This window comes from Paramormyrops kingsleyae, chromosome 12, assembly GCF_048594095.1.
Source record: "Paramormyrops kingsleyae isolate MSU_618 chromosome 12, PKINGS_0.4, whole genome shotgun sequence".
NCBI classification, from domain to species: Eukaryota; Metazoa; Chordata; class Actinopteri; order Osteoglossiformes; family Mormyridae; genus Paramormyrops; species Paramormyrops kingsleyae.
Genome location: NC_132808.1, coordinates 32,466,399 through 32,473,269, shown reverse-complemented (window position 1 = coordinate 32,473,269; position 6,871 = coordinate 32,466,399).

Here is a 6,871-nt window from a genome sequence, read left to right as displayed (position 1 = left end):
GCAGTCGCACCTCACCCTGCAGAGCTAACAAAATCACAGCTTTTGGGTCAAAAACAGGATGTCTGTCTGTCCTCTTCCAGGCGGGTTGCCCTTTGACCTTTTAACAATAGCAAGAACTTTCCTGAGAACTACAAAGTCCTTTTCTGCTCAAAGCGGAGAAAATTCAAAACAGACCGCAGCATTTTAGGCCAGAAACAGTGAAGACATCTGGTCTGTATTTGCTAGTTAGTCACGAACATCCGAATTTGTGTCTGATTTGTCTGTATAATTTGTATATCTTCAGAATAGCTACTCAGAACTATAATACTGCGTATGAACCAATTCTGCCTTAAACTTACATTAACCTATTTTTTTGATGTGTACTCATATGTATCCAGTTCTAAATGAATGTAATATCTAACTGGCAATTACCAAGAGGTTTTGGCAGTCAGATTTTTTACTTTCGGTCCACATGACTATCCATAACAAAGAGGCATTTCAGACGCTTGCACCTCACAGATTTGGTAATTAATATGCAAGGTACTCATTGTGTTATGGCTTCTGTCCAGCGAAGGCCAGGAAGAGAGAACAAACTGATGGATACAACTGTGTCTCCACCCCCCCCCCCCCTCTCCCCCTGACAAAGCCGGAACGAGTGTAAAAGGCGAGGGCTTCTCTGACGAATGTGAACACTTCTCCGCTCTGGCGAGTGAAACGGCGCACGACTGACCATCATGGCGGTCAGATCGGAGGCGCTGGGTTTTAGCTCCGTATCTGTCTGTGTCCGTGCGTCTGTCTCGCCATGCATCAGAGGGTGCAGGTATATAGTGGGGGGGCTGGTGCAGTGGTGTTTAACGACCTCTGGATGGCAGTGTTGTGACTGCGTGCAAGGCGGGTGGGTGGGTGGGCGGGGGACATTGCACCCCCCCCCCGTGCCATGATTAATGTAGCCATTAAATAGCGATCTGCAGGGAAAACCAAAGAAGTTTATAAAACATTTATTTAAGTCCGGGGCGACATCCCATTTTTAAATAATTTATTTACACATCTGCATCGCCTCTTATCTCCGAGTCCAGTTCTATTAAGACCAGGTGTAAAAATTGCTCCAAATTCCTTCGTAATGCTTCGTAAAAAGAGGAAAAAAGTACATATATAATAAATTACAATAGTCATTTTGCACGAAAGCTATGTTAATATTTTGGCCTCTGATGTAGGCACAGTCATGAGGTCAACTTCCCGTACTAAAGAAAGCTGAAACGCTAATAAGGAATGTAGCATATTAACAGTGTCCCTGCTGGCCATCAGGGGGATTGCAGTGTGCCAGCAATTTAACCAACTGCATTTTGATATTTCACTGAATTCATTATGAATGTCACTGTAGCGTTTCTCTGTAGATCAAAAGTTGGCTTGCTGTAATGCGCGAGAATGCCGCGTGAAACTGATTTTCAGCATTAGGCACCACGAAATATCGAAAAATATGACGTCTGATTTTGGCGTGCAGCAGGTGAGCTTCTATGGTTGCACATGCTTTTGGTGGAGAGCAAGATCTGCTAATATTTCATTAAGGATCATCTCTTTGACCTTGGCTTAACAATGGATCATCTAAAATGGGGATTCTGTATGTATTATATTACCCCATGGCTGAGTTAGATAATATCAATTACTGGTGTCCCACATTTTTAAGTTTGTTTTTAAAGGGTTTAGCTAAGAGTCTCTTCATTGGATCAGCCTTCAAACTTGGTGTTTTTCTCGGCTTTCCAAGGCCCACCAATCGGCTGCCTCCTTGCGCATAATTGATTTTGTGTTGGTTCCTGTTGTTTCCACTTGACGTTGCTCTCTCAACACCACCCTGCAAACGTATAACATCCTGCTCAGTAATTTATGACTTGTTTCCTGGCGCTCCTTCGTTTTCCTGTTAGTGAACCCTCAAACGTGCTGTTTCGTTTGTTGTATGAACATGACATAACTGAAGGGAAAATCATTTTCTCACCTGTGCCTTGTGATCAGGATATCTAGGTCTTAGATCTAGTTGTGAGACCTCGCGGGGATTAATCCGATGTTGTTTTTTTGTTGTTTTAATTCCCCAGAGAAATTATGGCATGAATATCCGCACAAACGTGTTTCCAGAAACCTCTGCCAAACTATGACATGAATGTAATTGTAGATGTGAGCTAAGGAACGTGGGTTAGCATGGGACACTATGACGATGGCCAAGCCGACGCCGGTGACGGTAGCTTTCCGCTCCCCACGGACTCTGAGGCCACATCTCCTTCCGTTAGCTGTAGCTGGCTGACCTGTTAGCACGTGGCAGAAGTCAGATCCATCATCGTCAGGTGAACGGCCCCCTCCGCAGGCTAAACCTTGCTCTATACGTAAACTCCGTGCCGGGGGCTGGTGCTGCCCCCTGCAAGGTATGCCCCTCCATCCATTTATTCACAGCCAGTTACCCCTCCACTCTGACCCTTAGAACAGGTGTTTCCAGCCCTCTGTCTGTGGTCAGTATTCCACTGGGCCTGGGGGTTGGGGGGTTAATTTCCAGAAATACTACATGTTTTCAACTGCCTTTCTTAGTATCTCAGAAAAAAATGCTCGACCAATCAAACACCCTCCTCCCGGGTGAAAATACACCGGTCCATGGCATTTTTTACCATGTCTTGCTGAAAAAGTTCAGGGACCACTAACATAGAGGCCACTCTTCTCTAAATATCACTGTGGCCCCCCAGGACATGTAAAGGGTCACGGTGCCGCCTCAGCCGCTTAGGATGGTAAATGAGTTCTTTGGGACGTTCCCAGCTGACTGGAAAACAAAAAAGCCCAAATCTGTTTTCCTGTCGGTTTCCATCTGAATCCCAACCATCACAAGGTAAGAAAAGCCCCCAGGGTTGGAGCTCAGATGTTTCACCACCGGAGGGATTGGCCACCTTGAGAGTGCTTGGGGGTTTAAGGGAGGTGGGGGTTCTGTGAAAAGCCGTGTGCAGTGCGGTCAGCTGGGAGTTGTGTTTGGTTACTCCCCCGCCCCCCCCCCCGGTTTACGCCATCCTTCCACTGTCTACGCTCTATCTTGTCTGTCTGGTTTAATTACCACCACCTGTTTGGGGTTTTCTCAGGTCATTTTCCTCGGCTCGTTCTCTCATTAAGTCGAGCTCACCCTGCCGGCTCCATATCTGGCTGATTACTGCAGTGTGCCGCCTCTCGGAATTTAAAATCTCATCTAGTCCCTGTCATCCGCCCGCGATCCCTCCTGCGCTGGAAATAATGCTGATATGAGGGATGAAGCCTCCATGCAAAGAAAAAATCAATACGGCCGACATTGCTGGGAAGTAATGAATGTGCGAGTGGGTGGAAGGATACGAAGGTTCAAACAACAGAGAGCATCATATGCTGAGAAATTTAATTATGCCTTAAATCTTTAAAAAAAAAAAAGGTTTACCTGATGCCACAGCTATGATCAGAACGTTTACTCAAGGTTAAGGAAAATTCTTAAGGAGGCCATTGGGAGTCTGTGGAAATGAGTTTGACGAGCACACCTGTTTTCAATGCTGCTGGAACCATGAGGGAAAGTTCTGAGATTCATTCATTCATTCATTCATTAACTCATTCATTTCCCACACCCGCTTCACCTATGCATGTCTGCAGGGGTCTGGAGCCGAACCAAGTGGACGATGGGGCGCGAACCCATCACAGGGCACAGGTTCTGAGATGGTTGTTGTTATTCGTAATGATGGTATCACTTAACTGGTTTATGGTCCCTCAGTATGACAGAGGCGCCCTACTTCTCATTTTTGCCCCAGTTTAGCTTAGACAAATTTTCTGAATCTGTGACGGTTGCTGGTCCAAAGAATTAACCAGTCGAGTGCTTTATGGATCTGATATGATAATAACACAAACCACACATTCATTCTTTCATTATTCCCTCTCCAGCAAAACCTTGCTCACACTGACAGGCTAGTGACCGAGTGATATCTTCAAAGAGACACGCTGACATGCTCAACGGCTAAACAATAGCAAGCAGCCATAAACGTGAGGCCTAAAGGTGCTTCTTAGAAACAATCTTGACATTTTCCAGGCTTTTCAATAAGAACTTGTATTTTTAAAAATATGTAAGTTGTAAAGTACAACTTGTTTTGAAAAGAAATAGAACAGTAATAATAGTGAATCCCAGCACTGAGTGGCAGAACCTGCATTCTAAAATACTAAAATATCTTATTTTGTCCGTGTTAATTGTAGAGATTAATGCTTCCTACCACCAACATTGTGCTTACATACTCATCTTCAAGGATTGGCATGTTACTAACAGGCCATATGCACAAGAAGCTGCTCTGCTCCAGGATTCCACTCAAAATGCTCCTTCGTCCTCTATCGTCTATGAGATTGGCGGCCTCATGTGGAGAGCGTTCATCAGAGCGTTCTCCAAAGCCATCTCACAAAGGGGGAGGTTCCGAGGAAAGGCGCGGGGTGGAAGTAGATACTCACAATTTACTTCACGGGATAAATAGCGTATCAATCTCGCGTTTGAGTGCTCTGGGCTTTGTTGGCTGGCCTTGGCTAGTTGAGCTGTCATGCCGGTTGACCATGAACACGTCTATCTTTGATGGAGCAGGTGACTGTGGTCAAAGTGATACGGTGGTCAGAAAGATAGTAATAAGATCCATGAAATAGTAAATATCCGAGCTTTAAGGTGTAAAGACGGCAGAAAAATACTCATCTGAACTATTTTGTTTCTTCTCGGTTCCATAGTTCTCATCTCCGAGACGGTCATGGCCGATTCGAGGCAGCCGGGGGGGATTATCTTTCAAGTCTTTCGTCACCGGGGAACAAATGGCAGGACTGGTGATGGCATTTCTAGGGAATGAAAGAAGGAGAGATTCATCTGCCCACTGCCGCTTCCCCGTCCCATAGCCCGTCAGCCGAGAGATGCTCAGGATACTCCCCAGAGAGCATAAGAGCGTGGAAAGAGCGTGCTTTGTACGTCCGGGGAAGTAAATATGAGTGCGGATTCATCATTTCCATATATAGAGCCTAGCATGTTGGCTGGGAAAGGGATGATGGGTATTTTTCCATGGGTCCTTTCATGCTGATGAACAATACAAGCAGTGCAGAGTCTTATTTACAGCTGGAATAGATAATATGACACAGAAAAAGAAAAACACACACTCTTGAAAGGAAGATCTGACATTTAGTTATGTTTGGAGCTTCACATATGACACATGCTATGCCAGTGTGTCTTTTTCATACAAAAGCAATGGTGGAGAAAACTGACCTTATTGGCTAAAAAAACAGCCATAATCTGATTGGTTAATACACAGTGATATGATTGGCTAAAAATTTAAAGGTGTGTTTCTGTTAATATTAGCCTTCACAACATTCCACTGGTTTTATCTTCTCCAGGCTATGGCCACAATATCTTGACGGCGTCTCCTTTAAATGACTTCTTACCTCTTGTGGGTTGTTGGATTTTTGTTGGCATGCTAACCTGTGACACGGTCTGTGCCCCAAGCCTCAAGGGCAGTACAACACCAGGCTGAGACGAATCACCAGGGACCTCGCTGCTGTCCATGCAGAGAGAAGGGTGCCTCCGTAACGTGCTGTGAAATAAGCCTTGTCTACTCAGGAAATTGTCAGATAAACAGGCAGGATAGAAAAATCAAAGTCGCATTTCTATTGAAAGATCTTCAATGCCTTCATCATTAACACCTTTGATATAAGGGATTTCTGCGTGTGTGGTGCTATTAATGTATATCTGCTGGACGTGTGTCGGACAGCTTCGACATATGCTAGAAGCACATGGGCTTTTTAGGGGATTAAATGAGATTAAACGAGATGAACCAGAACCAGCTGAGATACGTCATGCGTAACGGAATAAGCTCACGTCCGCAGAGAAGCTCAGCGTCGGAATGAATTACGAATGTAATGGAACGCCGAGTGGCCTAATCCCGGTTTTAACTACATTCTGTCCTGTGGAAGAGACGAGCGTTGTGGGTCTTCAGATGTCATCGTGTTACCAAGGAGCCTTCAGCTCCATCCCGTTTACTATGAATGTGCTGCATTTTGTCTATAACCACTTTATGCTGATATGTGCAAATTTAATGGCTTCCTCTTATCAATGAAATGATGCTTAATTCCCATTTGCATAAGTATAGGTACTTATTTTTAGTTTTCGCACATGCCACATTGCTCTTGCTCAACATCCCAACAGACATGTGACTGCTTTGCCAAGAGCAGGATTTGAACCAGCAACATTCCGATCACAGCCACAGAGGTCTGTAGCCTAGATTTACTTTCACTTTCTCTTTCAATTGAGCAGGCCTAGGTGATCATAGTATTTCACCATCAACAAAGTGTATAAATAGCAATTTATACCTAATGCATTCTTACACTATAGACTCATTCACCATATTTTCAATATATTTTAACAATCCATTCAATTAAAATGAATTTGATGCCCTTATTCTTCAGTTAACATGAAGAAAATGGATATGAAATAATATCTATTTCCAGTGATGTTCTTGCACCTCTCGGTATCTCAAAGCAATTTACAGTCAGAGGATGATTAATTCGACACTCGTTCACGTGCAACGGCCACCTGCGAGAAGGCAGACAGGCAAAGTGACGGAGTGGATGTCGGAGGTGATGCGTGACGGAGTGGATGCCGGAGGCGCGATGCGTGACGGAGTGGATGCCGGAGGCGCGATGCATGACGGAGTGGATGCCGGAGGCGATGCGTGACGGAGTGGATGTCGGAGGCGCGATTTGTGACGGAGTGGATGCCGGAGGCACGATGCGTGACGGAGTGGATGCCGGAGGCGCGATGCGTGACGGAGTGGATGCCGGAGGCGCGATGCATGACGGAGTGGATGCCGGAGGCGATGCGTGACGGAGTGGATGTCGGAGG